The following is a 19,542-nucleotide window of genomic DNA, read 5'->3' on the forward strand; positions in this document are numbered from 1 at the left end:
CACTCCTCGAGTCGAGTACCGAGTCCACGAGTCGACTAGCTACTCCTCGTGCTGACTCTTCATTTCTCCTCGAGTTGAGTTCACTCCTGGAGTCGAGTACCGAGTCCACGAGTCGACTAGCTACTCCTCGTGCTGACTCTTCATTTCTCCTCGAGTTGAGGTCACTCCTCGAGTCGAGTACCGAGTCCACGAGTCGACTAGCTACCCCTCGTGATGACTCTTCATTTCTCCTCGAGTTGAGTTCACTCCTCGACTCGAGTACCGAGTCCAGGAGTCGACTAGCTACTCCTCGTGTTGACTCTTCATTTCTCCTCGAGATGACGTCACTCCTCGAGTCGAGTACCGAGTCCACGATTCGACTAGCTACTCCTCGTGCTTACTCTTCATTTCTCCTCGTGTTGAGTTCACTCCTCGAGTCGAGTACCGAGTCCACGAGTCGACAAGTTACTCCTCGTGCTGACTCTTCATTTCTCCTCGAGTTGATTTCACTCCTCGAGTCGAGTACCGAGTCCACGAGTCGACTAGCTACTCCTCGTGCTGACTCTTCATTTCTCCTCGAGTTGAGTTCACTCCTCGAGTCGAGTACCGAGTCCACGAGTCGACTAGCTACTTCTCGTGCTGACTCTTCATTTCTCCTCGAGTTGAGTTCACTCCTCGAGTCGAGTACCGAGTCCACGAGTCGACTAGCTACTCCTCGTGCTGACTCTTCATTTCTCCTCGAGTTGAGTTCACTCCTCGAGTCGAGTACCGAGTCCACGAGTCGACTAGCTACTCCTCGTGCTGACTCTTCATTTCTCCTCGAGTTGAGTTCACTCCTCGAGTCGAGTTCCGAGTCTACGAGTCGACTAGCTACTCCTCGTGCTGCACGAGTCGACTAGCTACTCCTCGTGCTGACTCTTCATTTCTCCTCGAGTTGAGTTCACTCCTCGAGTCGACTAGCTATTCCTCGTGCTGACTCTTCATTTCTCGTCGAGTTGAGTTCACTCCTGGAGTCGAATACCGAGTCCACGAGTCGACTAGCTACTCCTCGTGCTGACTCTTCATTTCTCCTCGAGATGACGTCACTCCTCGAGTCGAGTACCGAGTCCACGAGTCGACTAGCTACTCCTCGTCCTGACTCTTCATTTCTCCTCGAGTTGAGTTCATGCCTCGAGTCGAGTACCGAGTCCACGAGTCGACTAGCTACTCCTCGTGCTGACTCTTCATTTCTCCTCGAGTTGAGTTCACTCCTCGAGTCGAGTACCGAGTCCACGAGTCGACTAGCTACTCCTCGTGCTGACTCTTCATTTCTCCTTGAGTTGAGTTCACTCCTCGAGTCGAGTACCGAGTCCACGAGTCGACTAGCTACTCCTCGTGCTGACTCTTCATTTCTCCTCGAGTTGAGTTCACTCCTCGAGTCGAGTTCCGAGTCCACGAGTCGACTAGCTATTCCTTGTGCTGACTCTTCATTTCTCGTCGAGTTGAGTTCACTCCTGGAGTCGAATACCGACTCCACGAGTCGACTAGCTACTCCTCGTGCTGACTCTTCATTTCTCCTCGAGGTGACGTCACTCCTCGAGTCGAGTACCGAGTCCACGAGTCGACTAGCTACTCCTCGTCCTGACTCTTCATTTCTCCTCGAGTTGAGTTCATGCATCGAGTCGAGTACCGAGTCCACGAGTCGACTAGCTACTCCTCGTGCTGACTCTTCATTTCTCCTCGAGTTGAGTTCACTCCTCGAGTCGAGTACCGAGTCCACGAGTCGACTAGCTACTCCTCGTGCTGACTCTTCATTTCTCCTCGAGTTGAGTTCACTCCTGGAGTCGAGTACCGAGTCCACGAGTCGACTAGCTACTCCTCGTGCTGACTCTTCATTTCTCCTCGAGTTGAGGTCACTCCTCGAGTCGAGTACCGAGTCCACGAGTCGACTAGCTACCCCTCGTGATGACTCTTCATTTCTCCTCGAGTTGAGTTCACTCCTCGACTCGAGTACCGAGTCCAGGAGTCGACTAGCTACTCCTCGTGTTGACTCTTCATTTCTCCTCGAGATGACGTCACTCCTCGAGTCGAGTACCGAGTCCACGATTCGACTAGCTACTCCTCGTGCTTACTCTTCATTTCTCCTCGTGTTGAGTTCACTCCTCGAGTCGAGTACCGAGTCCACGAGTCGACAAGTTACTCCTCGTGCTGACTCTTCATTTCTCCTCGAGTTGATTTCACTCCTCGAGTCGAGTACCGAGTCCACGAGTCGACTAGCTACTCCTCGTGCTGACTCTTCATTTCTCCTCGAGTTGAGTTCACTCCTCGAGTCGAGTACCGAGTCCACGAGTCGACTAGCTACTTCTCGTGCTGACTCTTCATTTCTCCTCGAGTTGAGTTCACTCCTCGAGTCGAGTACCGAGTCCACGAGTCGACTAGCTACTCCTCGTGCTGACTCTTCATTTCTCCTCGAGTTGAGTTCACTCCTCGAGTCGAGTACCGAGTCCACGAGTCGACTAGCTACTCCTCGTGCTGACTCTTCATTTCTCCTCGAGTTGAGTTCACTCCTCGAGTCGAGTTCCGAGTCTACGAGTCGACTAGCTACTCCTCGTGCTGCACGAGTCGACTAGCTACTCCTCGTGCTGACTCTTCATTTCTCCTCGAGTTGAGTTCACTCCTCGAGTCGACTAGCTATTCCTCGTGCTGACTCTTCATTTCTCGTCGAGTTGAGTTCACTCCTGGAGTCGAATACCGAGTCCACGAGTCGACTAGCTACTCCTCGTGCTGACTCTTCATTTCTCCTCGAGATGACGTCACTCCTCGAGTCGAGTACCGAGTCCACGAGTCGACTAGCTACTCCTCGTCCTGACTCTTCATTTCTCCTCGAGTTGAGTTCATGCCTCGAGTCGAGTACCGAGTCCACGAGTCGACTAGCTACTCCTCGTGCTGACTCTTCATTTCTCCTCGAGTTGAGTTCACTCCTCGAGTCGAGTACCGAGTCCACGAGTCGACTAGCTACTCCTCGTGCTGACTCTTCATTTCTCCTTGAGTTGAGTTCACTCCTCGAGTCGAGTACCGAGTCCACGAGTCGACTAGCTACTCCTCGTGCTGACTCTTCATTTCTCCTCGAGTTGAGTTCACTCCTCGAGTCGAGTTCCGAGTCCACGAGTCGACTAGCTATTCCTCGTGCTGACTCTTCATTTCTCGTCGAGTTGAGTTCACTCCTGGAGTCGAATACCGACTCCACGAGTCGACTAGCTACTCCTCGTGCTGACTCTTCATTTCTCCTCGAGGTGACGTCACTCCTCGAGTCGAGTACCGAGTCCACGAGTCGACTAGCTACTCCTCGTCCTGACTCTTCATTTCTCCTCGAGTTGAGTTCATGCCTCGAGTCGAGTACCGAGTCCACGAGTCGACTAGCTACTCCTCGTGCTGACTCTTCATTTCTCCTCGAGTTAAGTTCACTCCTCGAGTCGAGTACCGAGTCCACGAGTCGACTAGCTACTCCTCGTGCTGACTCTTCATTTCTCCTCGAGTTGAGTTCACTCCTGGAGTCGAGTACCGAGTCCACGAGTCGACTAGCTACTCCTCGTGCTGACTCTTCATTTCTCCTCGAGTTGAGGTCACTCCTCGAGTCGAGTACCGAGTCCACGAGTCGACTAGCTACCCCTCGTGATGACTCTTCATTTCTCCTCGAGTTGAGTTCACTCCTCGACTCGAGTACCGAGTCCAGGAGTCGACTAGCTACTCCTCGTGTTGACTCTTCATTTCTCCTCGAGATGACGTCACTCCTCGAGTCGAGTACCGAGTCCACGAGTCGACTAGCTACTCCTCGTGCTGACTCTTCATTTCTCCTCGTGTTGAGTTCACTCCTCGAGTCGAGTACCGAGTCCACGAGTCGACAAGGTACTCCTCGTGCTGACTCTTCATTTCTCCTCGAGTTGATTTCACTCCTCGAGTCGAGTACCGAGTCCACGAGTCGACTAGCTACTCCTCGTGCTGACTCTTCATTTCTCCTCGAGTTGAGTTCACTCCTCGAGTCGAGTACCGAGTCCACGAGTCGACTAGCTACTTCTCGTGCTGACTCTTCATTTCTCCTCGAGTTGAGTTCACTCCTCGAGTCGAGTACCGAGTCCACGAGTCGACTAGCTACTCCACGTGCTGACTCTTCATTTCTCCTCGAGTTGAGTTCACTCCTCGAGTCGAGTACCGAGTCCACGAGTCGACTAGCTACTCCTCGTGCTGACTCTTCATTTCTCCTCGAGTTGAGTTCACTCCTCGAGTCGAGTTCCGAGTCCACGAGTCGACTAGCTATTCCTCGTGCTGACTCTTCATTTCTCGTCGAGTTGAGTTCACTCCTGGAGTCGAATACCGAGTCCACGAGTCGACTAGCTACTCCTCGTGCTGACTCTTCATTTCTCCTCGAGATGACGTCACTCCTCGAGTCGAGTACCGAGTCCACGAGTCGACTAGCTACTCCTCGTCCTGACTCTTCATTTCTCCTCGAGTTGAGTTCACTCCTCGAGTCGAGTACCGAGTCCACGAGTCGACTAGCTACTCCACGTGCTGACTCTTCATTTCTCCTCGAGTTGAGTTCACTCCTCGAGTCGAGTACCGAGTCCACGAGTCGACTAGCTACTCCTCGTGCTGACTCTTCATTTCTCCTCGAGTTGAGTTCACTCCTCGAGTCGAGTTCCGAGTCCACGAGTCGACTAGCTATTCCTCGTGCTGACTCTTCATTTCTCGTCGAGTTGAGTTCACTCCTGGAGTCGAATACCGAGTCCACGAGTCGACTAGCTACTCCTCGTGCTGACTCTTCATTTCTCCTCGAGATGACGTCACTCCTCGAGTCGAGTACCGAGTCCACGAGTCGACTAGCTACTCCTCGTCCTGACTCTTCATTTCTCCTCGAGTTGAGTTCATGCCTCGAGTCGAGTACCGAGTCCACGAGTCGACTAGCTACTCCTCGTGCTGACTCTTCATTTCTCCTCGAGTTGAGTTCACTCCTCGAGTCGAGTACCGAGTCCACGAGTCGACTAGCTACTTCTCGTGCTGACTCTTCATTTCTCCTCGAGTTGAGTTCACTCCTCGAGTCGAGTACCGAGTCCACGAGTCGACTAGCTACTCCTCGTGCTAATTCTTCATTTCTCCTCGAGTTGAGTTCACTCCTGGAGTCGAATACCGAGTCCACGAGTCGACTAGCTATTCCTCATGCTGACTCTTCATTTCTCCTCAAGTTGAGGTCACTCCTCGAGTCGAGTACCGAGTCCACGAGTCGACTAGCTACTCCTCGTGCTGACTCTTCATTTCTGCTCGAGTTGAGATCACTCCTCGAGTCGAGTACCGAGTCCACGAGTCGACTAGCTACTCCTCGTGCTGACTCTTCATTTCTCCTCGAGTTGAGTTCACTCCTGGAGTCGAATACCGAGTCCACGAGTCGACTAGCTACTCCTCGTGCTGACTCTTCATTTCTCCTCGAGTTGAGGTCACTCCTCGAGTCGAGTACCGAGTCCACGAGTCGACTAGCTACCCCTCGTGCTAACTCTTCATTTCTCGTCGAGTTGAGTTCACTCCTGGAGTCGAATACCGAGTTAACGAGTCGACTAGTTACTCCTCGTGTTGACTCTTCATTTCTCCTCGAGATGACGTCACTCCTCGAGTCGAGTACCGAGTCCACGAGTCGACTAGCTACTCCTCGTGCTGACTCTTCATTTCTCCTCGTGTTGAGTTCACTCCTCGAGTCGAGTACCGAGTCCACGAGTCGACAAGGTACTCCTCGTGCTGACTCTTCATTTCTCCTCGAGTTGATTTCACTCCTCGAGTCGAGTACCGAGTCCACGAGTCGACTAGCTACTCCTCGTGCTGACTCTTCATTTCTCCTCGAGTTGAGTTCACTCCTCGAGTCGAGTACCGAGTCCACGAGTCGACTAGCTACTTCTCGTGCTGACTCTTCATTTCTCCTGGAGTTGAGTTCACTCCTCGAGTCGAGTACCGAGTCCACGAGTCGACTAGCTACTCCTCGTGCTGACTCTTCATTTCTCCTCGAGTTGAGTTCACTCCTCGAGTCGAGTACCGAGTCCACGAGTCGACTAGCTACTCCTCGTGCTGACTCATCATTTCTCCTCGAGTTGAGTTCACTCCTCGAGTCGAGTTCCGAGTCCACGAGTCGACTAGCTATTCCTCGTGCTGACTCTTCATTTCTCGTCGAGTTGAGTTCACTCCTGGAGTCGAATACCGACTTAACTAGTCGACTAGCTACTCCTCGTGTTGACTCTTCATTTCTCCTCGAGATGACGTCACTCCTCGAGTCGAGTACCGAGTCCACGAGTCGACTAGCTACTCCTCGTGCTGACTCTTCATTTCTCCTCGTGTTGAGTTCACTCCTCGAGTCGAGTACCGAGTCCACGAGTCGACAAGGTACTCCTCGTGCTGACTCTTCATTTCTCCTCGAGTTGATTTCACTCCTCGAGTCGAGTACCGAGTCCACGAGTCGACTAGCTACTCCTCGTGCTGACTCTTCATTTCTCCTCGTGTTGAGTTCACTCCTCGAGTCGAGTACCGAGTCCACGAGTCGACAAGGTACTCCTCGTGCTGACTCTTCATTTCTCCTCGAGTTGATTTCACTCCTCGAGTCGAGTACCGAGTCCACGAGTTGACTAGCTACTCCTCGTGCTGACTCTTCATTTCTCCTCGTGTTGAGTTCACTCCTCGAGTCGAGTACCGAGTCCACGAGTCGACAAGGTACTCCTCGTGCTGACTCTTCATTTCTCCTCGAGTTGAGTTCACTCCTCGAGTCGAGTACCGAGTCCACGAGTCGACTAGCTACTCCTCGTGCTGACTCTTCATTTCTCGTCGAGTTGAGTTCACTCCTCGAGTCGAGTTCCGAGTCCACGAGTCGACTAGCTACTTCTCGTGCTGACTCTTCATTTCTCCTCGAGTTGAGTTCACTCCTCGACTCGAGTACCGAGTCCAGGAGTCGACTAGCTACTCCTCGTGTTGACTCTTCATTTCTCCTCGAGATGACGTCACTCCTCGAGTCGAGTACCGAGTCCACGAGTCGACAAGGTACTCCTCGTGCTGACTCTTCATTTCTCCTCGAGTTGATTTCACTCCTCGAGTCGAGTACCGAGTCCACGAGTCGACTAGCTACTCCTCGTGCTGACTCTTCATTTCTCCTCGTGTTGAGTTCACTCCTCGAGTCGAGTACCGAGTCCACGAGTCGACAAGGTACTCCTCGTGCTGACTCTTCATTTCTCCTCGAGTTGATTTCACTCCTCGAGTCGAGTACCGAGTCCACGAGTCGACTAGCTACTCCTCGTGCTGACTCTTCATTTCTCCTCGTGTTGAGTTCACTCCTCGAGTCGAGTACCGAGTCCACGAGTCGACAAGGTACTCCTCGTGCTGACTCTTCATTTCTCCTCGAGTTGATTTCACTCCTCGAGTCGAGTACCGAGTCCACGAGTCGACTAGCTACTCCTCGTGCTGACTCTTCATTTCTCCTCGTGTTGAGTTCACTCCTCGAGTCGAGTACCGAGTCCACGAGTCGACAAGGTACTCCTCGTGCTGACTCTTCATTTCTCCTCGAGTTGATTTCACTCCTCGAGTCGAGTACCGAGTCCACGAGTTGACTAGCTACTCCTCGTGCTGACTCTTCATTTCTCCTCGTGTTGAGTTCACTCCTCGAGTCGAGTACCGAGTCCACGAGTCGACAAGGTACTCCTCGTGCTGACTCTTCATTTCTCCTCGAGTTGAGTTCACTCCTCGAGTCGAGTACCGAGTCCACGAGTCGACTAGCTACTCCTCGTGCTGACTCTTCATTTCTCCTCGTGTTGAGTTCACTCCTCGAGTCGAGTACCGAGTCCACGAGTCGACAAGGTACTCCTCGTGCTGACTCTTCATTTCTCCTCGAGTTGATTTCACTCCTCGAGTCGAGTACCGAGTCCACGAGTTGACTAGCTACTCCTCGTGCTGACTCTTCATTCTCCTCGAGTTGAGTTCACTCCTCGAGTCGAGTTCCGAGTCCACGAGTCGACTAGCTATTCCTCGTGCTGACTCTTCATTTCTCGTCGAGTTGAGTTCACTCCTGGAGTCGAATACCGACTTAACTAGTCGACTAGCTACTCCTCGTGTTGACTCTTCATTTCTCCTCGAGATGACGTCACTCCTCGAGTCGAGTACCGAGTCCACGAGTCGACTAGCTACTCCTCGTGCTGACTCTTCATTTCTCCTCGTGTTGAGTTCACTCCTCGAGTCGAGTACCGAGTCCACGAGTCGACAAGGTACTCCTCGTGCTGACTCTTCATTTCTCCTCGAGTTGATTTCACTCCTCGAGTCGAGTACCGAGTCCACGAGTCGACTAGCTACTCCTCGTGCTGACTCTTCATTTCTCCTCGTGTTGAGTTCACTCCTCGAGTCGAGTACCGAGTCCACGAGTCGACAAGGTACTCCTCGTGCTGACTCTTCATTTCTCCTCGAGTTGATTTCACTCCTCGAGTCGAGTACCGAGTCCACGAGTCGACTAGCTACTCCTCGTGCTGACTCTTCATTTCTCCTCGAGTTGAGTTCACTCCTCGAGTCGAGTACCGAGTCCACGAGTCGACTAGCTACTTCTCGTGCTGACTCTTCATTTCTCCTGGAGTTGAGTTCACTCCTCGAGTCGAGTACCGAGTCCACGAGTCGACTAGCTACTCCTCGTGCTGACTCTTCATTTCTCCTCGAGTTGAGTTCACTCCTCGAGTCGAGTACCGAGTCCACGAGTCGACTAGCTACTCCTCGTGCTGACTCATCATTTCTCCTCGAGTTGAGTTCACTCCTCGAGTCGAGTTCCGAGTCCACGAGTCGACTAGCTATTCCTCGTGCTGACTCTTCATTTCTCGTCGAGTTGAGTTCACTCCTGGAGTCGAATACCGACTTAACTAGTCGACTAGCTACTCCTCGTGTTGACTCTTCATTTCTCCTCGAGATGACGTCACTCCTCGAGTCGAGTACCGAGTCCACGAGTCGACTAGCTACTCCTCGTGCTGACTCTTCATTTCTCCTCGTGTTGAGTTCACTCCTCGAGTCGAGTACCGAGTCCACGAGTCGACAAGGTACTCCTCGTGCTGACTCTTCATTTCTCCTCGAGTTGATTTCACTCCTCGAGTCGAGTACCGAGTCCACGAGTCGACTAGCTACTCCTCGTGCTGACTCTTCATTTCTCCTCGTGTTGAGTTCACTCCTCGAGTCGAGTACCGAGTCCACGAGTCGACAAGGTACTCCTCGTGCTGACTCTTCATTTCTCCTCGAGTTGATTTCACTCCTCGAGTCGAGTACCGAGTCCACGAGTTGACTAGCTACTCCTCGTGCTGACTCTTCATTTCTCCTCGTGTTGAGTTCACTCCTCGAGTCGAGTACCGAGTCCACGAGTCGACAAGGTACTCCTCGTGCTGACTCTTCATTTCTCCTCGAGTTGAGTTCACTCCTCGAGTCGAGTACCGAGTCCACGAGTCGACTAGCTACTCCTCGTGCTGACTCTTCATTTCTCCTCGAGTTGAGTTCACTCCTCGAGTCGAGTACCGAGTCCACGAGTCGACTAGCTACTTCTCGTGCTGACTCTTCATTTCTCCTCGAGTTGAGTTCACTCCTCGACTCGAGTACCGAGTCCAGGAGTCGACTAGCTACTCCTCGTGTTGACTCTTCATTTCTCCTCGAGATGACGTCACTCCTCGAGTCGAGTACCGAGTCCACGAGTCGACTAGCTACTCCTCGTGCTGACTCTTCATTTCTCCTCGAGTTGAGTTCACTCCTCGAGTCGAGTTCCGAGTCTACGAGTCGACTAGCTATTCCTCGTGCTGACTCTTCATTTCTCGTCGAGTTGAGTTCACTCCTGGAGTCGAATACCGAGTCCACGAGTCGTCTAGCTACTCCTCGTGCTGACTCTTCATTTCTCCTCGAGATGACGTCACTCCTCGAGTCGAGTACCGAGTCCACGAGTCGACTAGCTACTCCTCGTCCTGACTCTTCATTTCTCCTCGAGTTGAGTTCATGCCTCGAGTCGAGTACCGAGTCCACGAGTCGACTAGCTACTCCTCGTGCTGACTCTTCATTTCTCCTCGAGTTGAGTTCACTCCTCGAGTCGAGTACCGAGTCCACGAGTCGACTAGCTACTCCTCGTGCTGACTCTTCATTTCTCCTCGAGTTGAGTTCACTCCTCGAGTCGAGTACCGAGTCCACGAGTCGACAAGGTACTCCTCGTGCTGACTCTTCATTTCTCCTCGAGTTGATTTCACTCCTCGAGTCGAGTACCGAGTCCACGAGTCGACTAGCTACTCCTCGTGCTGACTCTTCATTTCTCCTCGTGTTGAGTTCACTCCTCGAGTCGAGTACCGAGTCCACGAGTCGACAAGGTACTCCTCGTGCTGACTCTTCATTTCTCCTCGAGATGACGTCACTCCTCGAGTCGAGTACCGAGTCCACGAGTCGACTAGCTACTCCTCGTGCTGACTCTTCATTTCTCCTCGTGTTGAGTTCACTCCTCGAGTCGAGTACCGAGTCCACGAGTCGACAAGGTACTCCTCGTGCTGACTCTTCATTTCTCCTCGAGTTGAGTTCACTCCTCGAGTCGAGTACCGAGTCCACGAGTCGACTAGCTACTCCTCGTGCTGACTCTTCATTTCTCCTCGAGTTGAGTTCACTCCTCGAGTCGAGTACCGAGTCCACGAGTCGACTAGCTACTTCTCGTGCTGACTCTTCATTTCTCCTCGAGTTGAGTTTACTCCTCGACTCGAGTACCGAGTCCAGGAGTCGACTAGCTACTCCTCGTGTTGACTCTTCATTTCTCCTCGAGATGACGTCACTCCTCGAGTCGAGTACCGAGTCCACGAGTCGACTAGCTACTCCTCGTGCTGACTCTTCATTTCTCCTCGAGTTGAGTTCACTCCTCGAGTCGAGTTCCGAGTCTACGAGTCGACTAGCTATTCCTCGTGCTGACTCTTCATTTCTCGTCGAGTTGAGTTCACTCCTGGAGTCGAATACCGAGTCCACGAGTCGACTAGCTACTCCTCGTGCTGACTCTTCATTTCTCCTCGAGATGACGTCACTCCTCGAGTCGAGTACCGAGTCCACGAGTCGACTAGCTACTCCTCGTCCTGACTCTTCATTTCTCCTCGAGTTGAGTTCATGCCTCGAGTCGAGTACCGAGTCCACGAGTCGACTAGCTACTCCTCGTGCTGACTCTTCATTTCTCCTCGAGTTGAGTTCACTCCTCGAGTCGAGTACCGAGTCCACGAGTCGACTAGCTACTCCTCGTGTTGACTCTTCATTTCTCCTCGAGTTGAGTTCACTCCTGGAGTCGAGTACCGAGTCCACGAGTCGACTAGCTACTCCTCGTGCTGACTCTTCATTTCTCCTCGAGTTGAGGTCACTCCTCGAGTCGAGTACCGAGTCCACGAGTCGACTAGCTACCCCTCGTGATGACTCTTCATTTCTCCTCGAGTTGAGTTCACTCCTCGACTCGAGTACCGAGTCCAGGAGTCGACTAGCTACTCCTCGTGTTGACTCTTCATTTCTCCTCGAGATGACGTCACTCCTCGAGTCGAGTACCGAGTCCACGAGTCGACTAGCTACTCCTCGTGCTGACTCTTCATTTCTCCTCGTGTTGAGTTCACTCCTCGAGTCGAGTACCGAGTCCACGAGTCGACAAGTTACTCCTCGTGCTGACTCTTCATTTCTCCTCGAGTTGATTTCACTCCTCGAGTCGAGTACCGAGTCCACGAGTCGACTAGCTACTCCTCGTGCTGACTCTTCATTTCTCCTCGAGTTGAGTTCACTCCTCGAGTCGAGTACCGAGTCCACGAGTCGACTAGCTACTGCTCGTGCTGACTCTTCATTTCTCCTCGAGTTGAGTTCACTCCTCGAGTCGAGTACCGAGTCCACGAGTCGACTAGCTACTCCTCGTGCTGACTCTTCATTTCTCCTCGAGTTGAGTTCACTCCTCGAGTCGAGTACCGAGTCCACGAGTCGACTAGCTACTCCTCGTGCTGACTCTTCATTTCTCCTCGAGTTGAGTTCACTCCTCGAGTCGAGTTCCGAGTCTACGAGTCGACTAGCTATTCCTCGTGCTGACTCTTCATTTCTCGTCGAGTTGAGTTCACTCCTGGAGTCGAATACCGAGTCCACGAGTCGACTAGCTACTCCTCGTGCTGACTCTTCATTTCTCCTCGAGATGACGTCACTCCTCGAGTCGAGTACCGAGTCCACGAGTCGACTAGCTACTCCTCGTCCTGACTCTTCATTTCTCCTCGAGTTGAGTTCATGCCTCGAGTCGAGTACCGAGTCCACGAGTCGACTAGCTACTCCTCGTGCTGACTCTTCATTTCTCCTCGAGTTGAGTTCACTCCTCGAGTCGAGTACCGAGTCCACGAGTCGACTAGCTACTCCTCGTGCTGACTCTTCATTTCTCCTCGAGTTGAGTTCACTCCTGGAGTCGAGTACCGAGTCCACGAGTCGACTAGCTACTCCTCGTGCTGACTCTTCATTTCTCCTCGAGTTGAGGTCACTCCTCGAGTCGAGTACCGAGTCCACGAGTCGACTAGCTACCCCTCGTGATGACTCTTCATTTCTCCTCGAGTTGAGTTCACTCCTCGACTCGAGTACCGAGTCCAGGAGTCGACTAGCTACTCCTCGTGTTGACTCTTCATTTCTCCTCGAGATGACGTCACTCCTCGAGTCGAGTACCGAGTCCACGAGTCGACTAGCTACTCCTCGTGCTGACTCTTCATTTCTCCTCGTGTTGAGTTCACTCCTCGAGTCGAGTACCGAGTCCACGAGTCGACAAGGTACTCCTCGTGCTGACTCTTCATTTCTCCTCGAGTTGATTTCACTCTTCGAGTCGAGTACCGAGTCCACGAGTCGACTAGCTACTCCTCGTGCTGACTCTTCATTTCTCCTCGAGTTGAGTTCACTCCTCGAGTCGAGTACCGAGTCCACGAGTCGACTAGCTACTTCTCGTGCTGACTCTTCATTTCTCCTCGAGTTGAGTTCACTCCTCGAGTCGAGTACCGAGTCCACGAGTCGACTAGATACTCCTCGTGCTGACTCTTCATTTCTCCTCGAGTTGAGTTCACTCCTCGAGTCGAGTACCGAGTCCACGAGTCGACTAGCTACTCCTCGTGCTGACTCTTCATTTCTCCTCGAGTTGAGTTCACTCCTCGAGTCGAGTTCCGAGTCTACGAGTCGACTAGCTATTCCTCGTGCTGACTCTTCATTTCTCGTCGAGTTGAGTTCACTCCTGGAGTCGAATACCGAGTCCACGAGTCGACTAGCTACTCCTCGTGCTGACTCTTCATTTCTCCTCGAGATGACGTCACTCCTCGAGTCGAGTACCGAGTCCACGAGTCGACTAGCTACTCCTCGTCCTGACTCTTCATTTCTCCTCGAGTTGAGTTCATGCCTCGAGTCGAGTACCGAGTCCACGAGTCGACTAGCTACTCCTCGTGCTGACTCTTCATTTCTCCTCGAGTTGAGTTCACTCCTCGAGTCGAGTACCGAGTCCACGAGTCGACTAGCTACTCCTCGTGCTGACTCTTCATTTCTCCTCGAGTTGAGTTCACTCCTGGAGTCGAGTACCGAGTCCACGAGTCGACTAGCTACTCCTCGTGCTGACTCTTCATTTCTCCTCGAGTTGAGGTCACTCCTCGAGTCGAGTACCGAGTCCACGAGTCGACTAGCTACCCCTCGTGATGACTCTTCATTTCTCCTCGAGTTGAGTTCACTCCTCGACTCGAGTACCGAGTCCAGGAGTCGACTAGCTACTCCTCGTGTTGACTCTTCATTTCTCCTCGAGATGACGTCACTCCTCGAGTCGAGTACCGAGTCCACGAGTCGACTAGCTACTCCTCGTGCTGACTCTTCATTTCTCCTCGTGTTGAGTTCACTCCTCGAGTCGAGTACCGAGTCCACGAGTCGACAAGGTACTCCTCGTGCTGACTCTTCATTTCTCCTCGAGTTGATTTCACTCCTCGAGTCGAGTACCGAGTCCACGAGTCGACTAGCTACTCCTCGTGCTGACTCTTCATTTCTCCTCGAGTTGAGTTCACTCCTCGAGTCGAGTACCGAGTCCACGAGTCGACTAGCTACTTCTCGTGCTGACTCTTCATTTCTCCTCGAGTTGAGTTCACTCCTCGAGTCGAGTACCGAGTCCACGAGTCGACTAGATACTCCTCGTGCTGACTCTTCATTTCTCCTCGAGTTGAGTTCACTCCTCGAGTCGAGTACCGAGTCCACGAGTCGACTAGCTACTCCTCGTGCTGACTCTTCATTTCTCCTCGAGTTGAGTTCACTCCTCGAGTCGAGTTCCGAGTCCACGAGTCGACTAGCTATTCCTCGTGCTGACTCTTCATTTCTCGTCGAGTTGAGTTCACTCCTGGAGACGAATATCGAGTCCACGAGTCGACTAGCTACTCCTCGTGCTGACTCTTCATTTCTCCTCGAGATGACGTCACTCCTCGAGTCGAGTACCGAGTCCACGAGTCGACTAGCTACTCCTCGTCCTGACTCTTCATTTCTCCTCGAGTTGAGTTCATGCCTCGAGTCGAGTACCGAGTCCACGAGTCGACTAGCTACTCCTCGTGCTGACTCTTCATTTCTCCTCGAGTTGAGTTCACTCCTCGAGTCGAGTACCGAGTCCACGAGTCGACTAGCTACTCCTCGTGCTGACTCTTCATTTCTCCTCGAGTTGAGTTCACTCCTGGAGTCGAGTACCGAGTCCACGAGTCGACTAGCTACTCCTCGTGCTGACTCTTCATTTCTCCTCGAGTTGAGGTCACTCCTCGAGTCGAGTACCGAGTCCACGAGTCGACTAGCTACCCCTCGTGATGACTCTTCATTTCTCCTCGAGTTGAGTTCACTCCTCGACTCGAGTACCGAGTCCAGGAGTCGACTAGCTACTCCTCGTGTTGACTCTTCATTTCTCCTCGAGATGACGTCACTCCTCGAGTCGAGTACCGAGTCCACGAGTCGACTAGCTACTCCTCGTGCTGACTCTTCATTTCTCCTCGTGTTGAGTTCACTCCTCGAGTCGAGTACCGAGTCCACGAGTCGACAAGGTACTCCTCGTGCTGACTCTTCATTTCTCCTCGAGTTGATTTCACTCCTCGAGTCGAGTACCGAGTCCACGAGTCGACTAGCTACTCCTCTTGCTGACTCTTCATTTCTCATCGAGTTGAGTTCACTCCTCGAGTCGAGTACCGAGTCCACGAGTCGACTAGCTACTTCTCGTGCTGACTCTTCATTTCTCCTCGAGTTGAGTTCACTCCTCGAGTCGAGTACCGAGTCCACGAGTCGACTAGATACTCCTCGTGCTGACTCTTCATTTCTCCTCGAGTTGAGTTCACTCCTCGAGTCGAGTACCGAGTCCACGAGTCGACTAGCTACTCCTCGTGCTGACTCTTCATTTCTCCTCGAGTTGAGTTCACTCCTCGAGTCGAGTTCCGAGTCTACGAGTCGACTAGCTATTCCTCGTGCTGACTCTTCATTTCTCGTCGAGTTGAGTTCACTCCTGGAGTCGAATACCGAGTCCACGAGTCGACTAGCTACTCCTCGTGCTGACTCTTCATTTCTCCTCGAGATGACGTCACTCCTCGAGTCGAGTACCGAGTCCACGAGTCGACTAGCTACTCCTCATCCTAACTCTTCATTTCTCCTCGAGTTGAGTTCATGCCTCGAGTCGAGTACCGAGTCCACGAGTCGACTAGCTACTCCTCGTGCTGACTCTTCATTTCTCCTCGAGTTGAGTTCACTCCTCGAGTCGAGTACCGAGTCCACGAGTCGACTAGCTACTCCTCGTGCTGACTCTTCATTTCTCCTCGAGTTGAGTTCACTCCTGGAGTCGAGTACCGAGTCCACGAGTCGACTAGCTACTCCTCGTGCTGACTCTTCATTTCTCCTCGAGTTGAGGTCACTCCTCGAGTCGAGTACCGAGTCCACGAGTCGACTAGCTACCCCTCGTGATGACTCTTCATTTCTCCTCGAGTTGAGTTCACTCCTCGACTCGAGTACCGAGTCCAGGAGTCGACTAGCTACTCCTCGTGTTGACTCTTCATTTCTCCTCGAGATGACGTCAGTCCTCGAGTCGAGTACCGAGTCCACGAGTCGACTAGCTACTCCTCGTGCTGACTCTTCATTTCTCCTCGTGTTGAGTTCACTCCTCGAGTCGAGTACCGAGCTCACGAGTCGACAAGGTACTCCTCGTGCTGACTCTTCATTTCTCCTCGAGTTGATTTCACTCCTCGAGTCGAGTACCGAGTCCACGAGTCGACTAGCTACTCCTCGTGCTGACTCTTCATTTCTCCTCGAGTTGAGTTCACTCCTCGACTCGAGTACCGAGTCCACGAGTCGACTAGCTACTTCTCGTGCTGACTCTTCATTTCTCCTCGAGTTGAGTTCACTCCTCGAGTCGAGTACCGAGTCCACGAGTCGACTAGATACTCCTCGTGCTGACTCTTCATTTCTCCTCGAGTTGAGTTCACTCCTCGAGTCGAGTACCGAGTCCACGAGTCGACTAGCTACTCCTCGTGCTGACTCTTCATTTCTCCTCGAGTTGAGTTCACTCCTCGAGTCGAGTTCCGAGTCCACGAGTCGACTAGCTATTCCTCGTGCTGACTCTTCATTTCTCGTCGAGTTGAGTTCACTCCTGGAGACGAATATCGAGTCCACGAGTCGACTAGCTACTCCTCGTGCTGACTCTTCATTTCTCCTCGAGATGACGTCACTCCTCGAGTCGAGTACCGAGTCCACGAGTCGACTAGCTACTCCTCGTCCTGACTCTTCATTTCTCCTCGAGTTGAGTTCATGCCTCGAGTCGAGTACCGAGTCCACGAGTCGACTAGCTACTCCTCGTGCTGACTCTTCATTTCTCCTCGAGTTGAGTTCACTCCTCGAGTCGAGTACCGAGTCCACGAGTCGACTAGCTACTTCTCGTGCTGACTCTTCATTTCTCCTCGAGTTGAGTTCACTCCTCGAGTCGAGTACCGAGTCCACGAGTCGACTAGCTACTCCTCGTGCTAATTCTTCATTTCTCCTCGAGTTGAGTTCACTCCTGGAGTCGAATACCGAGTCCACGAGTCGACTAGCTATTCCTCATGCTGACTCTTCATTTCTCCTCAAGTTGAGGTCACTCCTCGAGTCGAGTACCGAGTCCACGAGTCGACTAGCTACTCCTCGTGCTGACTCTTCATTTCTGCTCGAGTTGAGATCACTCCTCGAGTCGAGTACCGAGTCCACGAGTCGACTAGCTACTCCTCGTGCTGACTCTTCATTTCTGCTCGAGTTGAGATCACTCCTCGAGTCGAGTACCGAGTCCACGAGTCGACTAGCTACTCCTCGTGCTGACTCTTCATTTCTCGTCGAGTTGAGTTCACTCCTGGAGTTGAATACCGAGTCCACGAGTCGACTAGCTACTCCTCGTGCTGACTCTTCATTTCTCCTCGAGATGACGTCACTCCTCGAGTCGAGTACCGAGTCCACGAGTCGACTAGCTACTCCTCGTGCTGACTCTTCATTTCTCGTCGAGTTGAGTTCACTCCTGGAGTCGAATACCGAGTCCACGAGTCGACTAGCTACTCCTCGTGCTGACTCTTCATTTCTCCTCGAGATGACGTCACTCCTCGAGTCGAGTACCGAGTCCACGAGTCGACTAGCTACTCCTCGTGCTGACTCTTCATTTCTCCTCGAGTTGAGTTCACTCCTGGAGTCGAGTACCGAGTCCACGAGTCGACTAGCTACTCCTCGTGCTGACTCTTCATTTCTCCTCGAGTTGAGGTCACTCCTCGAGTCGAGTACCGAGTCCACGAGTCGACTAGCTACCCCTCGTGATGACTCTTCATTTCTCCTCGAGTTGAGTTCACTCCTCGACTCGAGTACCGAGTCCAGGAGTCGACTAGCTACTCCTCGTGTTGACTCTTCATTTCTCCTCGAGATGACGTCACTCCTCGAGTCGAGTACCGAGTCCACGAGTCGACTAGCTACTCCTCGTGCTGACTCTTCATTTCTCCTCGTGTTGAGTTCACTCCTCGAGTCGAGTACCGAGCTCACGAGTCGACAAGGTACTCCTCGTGCTGACTCTTCATTTCTCCTCGAGTTGATTTCACTCCTCGAGTCGAGTACCGAGTCCACGAGTCGACTAGCTACTCCTCGTGCTGACTCTTCATTTCTCCTCGAGTTGAGTTCACTCCTCGAGTCGAGTACCGAGTCCACGAGTCGACTAGCTACTTCTCGTGCTGACTCTTCATTTCTCCTCGAGTTGAGTTCACTCCTCGAGTCGAGTACCGAGTCCACGAGTCGACTAGATACTCCTCGTGCTGACTCTTCATTTCTCCTCGAGTTGAGTTCACTCCTCGAGTCGAGTACCGAGTCCACGAGTCGACTAGATACTCCTCGTGCTGACTCTTCATTTCTCCTCGAGTTGAGTTCACTCCTCGAGTCGAGTACCGAGTCCACGAGTCGACTAGCTACTCCTCGTGCTGACTCTTCATTTCTCCTCGAGTTGAGTTCACTCCTCGAGTCGAGTTCCGAGTCTACGAGTCGACTAGCTATTCCTCGTGCTGACTCTTCATTTCTCGTCGAGTTGAGTTCACTCCTGGAGTCGAATACCGAGTCCACGAGTCGACTAGCTACTCCTCGTGCTGACTCTTCATTTCTCCTCGAGATGACGTCACTCCTCGAGTCGAGTACCGAGTCCACGAGTCGACTAGCTACTCCTCGTCCTGACTCTTCATTTCTCCTCGAGTTGAGTTCATGCCTCGAGTCGAGTACCGAGTCCACGAGTCGACTAGCTACTCCTCGTGCTGACTCTTCATTTCTCCTCGAGTTGAGTTCACTCCTCGAGTCGAGTACCGAGTCCACGAGTCGACTAGCTACTCCTCGTGCTGACTCTTCATTTCTCCTCGAGTTGAGTTCACTCCTGGAGTCGAGTACCGAGTCCACGAGTCGACTAGCTACTCCTCGTGCTGACTCTTCATTTCTCCTCGAGTTGAGGTCACTCCTCGAGTCGAGTACCGAGTCCACGAGTCGACTAGCTACCCCTCGTGATGACTCTTCATTTCTCCTCGAGTTGAGTTCACTCCTCGACTCGAGTACCGAGTCCAGGAGTCGACTAGCTACTCCTCGTGTTGACTCTTCATTTCTCCTCGAGATGACGTCACTCCTCGAGTCGAGTACCGAGTCCACGAGTCGACTAGCTACTCCTCGTGCTGACTCTTCATTTCTCCTCGTGTTGAGTTCACTCCTCGAGTCGAGTACCGAGTCCACGAGTCGACAAGGTACTCCTCGTGCTGACTCTTCATTTCTCCTCGAGTTGATTTCACTCCTCGAGTCGAGTACCGAGTCCACGAGTCGACTAGCTACTCCTCGTGCTGACTCTTCATTTCTCATCGAGTTGAGTTCACTCCTCGAGTCGAGTACCGAGTCCACGAGTCGACTAGCTACTTCTCGTGCTGACTCTTCATTTCTCCTCGAGTTGAGTTCACTCCTCGAGTCGAGTACCGAGTCCACGAGTCGACTAGATACTCCTCGTGCTGACTCTTCATTTCTCCTCGAGTTGAGTTCACT

This window comes from Urtica dioica, chromosome 6 (assembly GCF_054948205.1).
Source record: "Urtica dioica subsp. dioica isolate 48M chromosome 6, U.dioica_male_clone48M_v1_H2, whole genome shotgun sequence".
NCBI classification, from domain to species: Eukaryota; Viridiplantae; Streptophyta; class Magnoliopsida; order Rosales; family Urticaceae; genus Urtica; species Urtica dioica.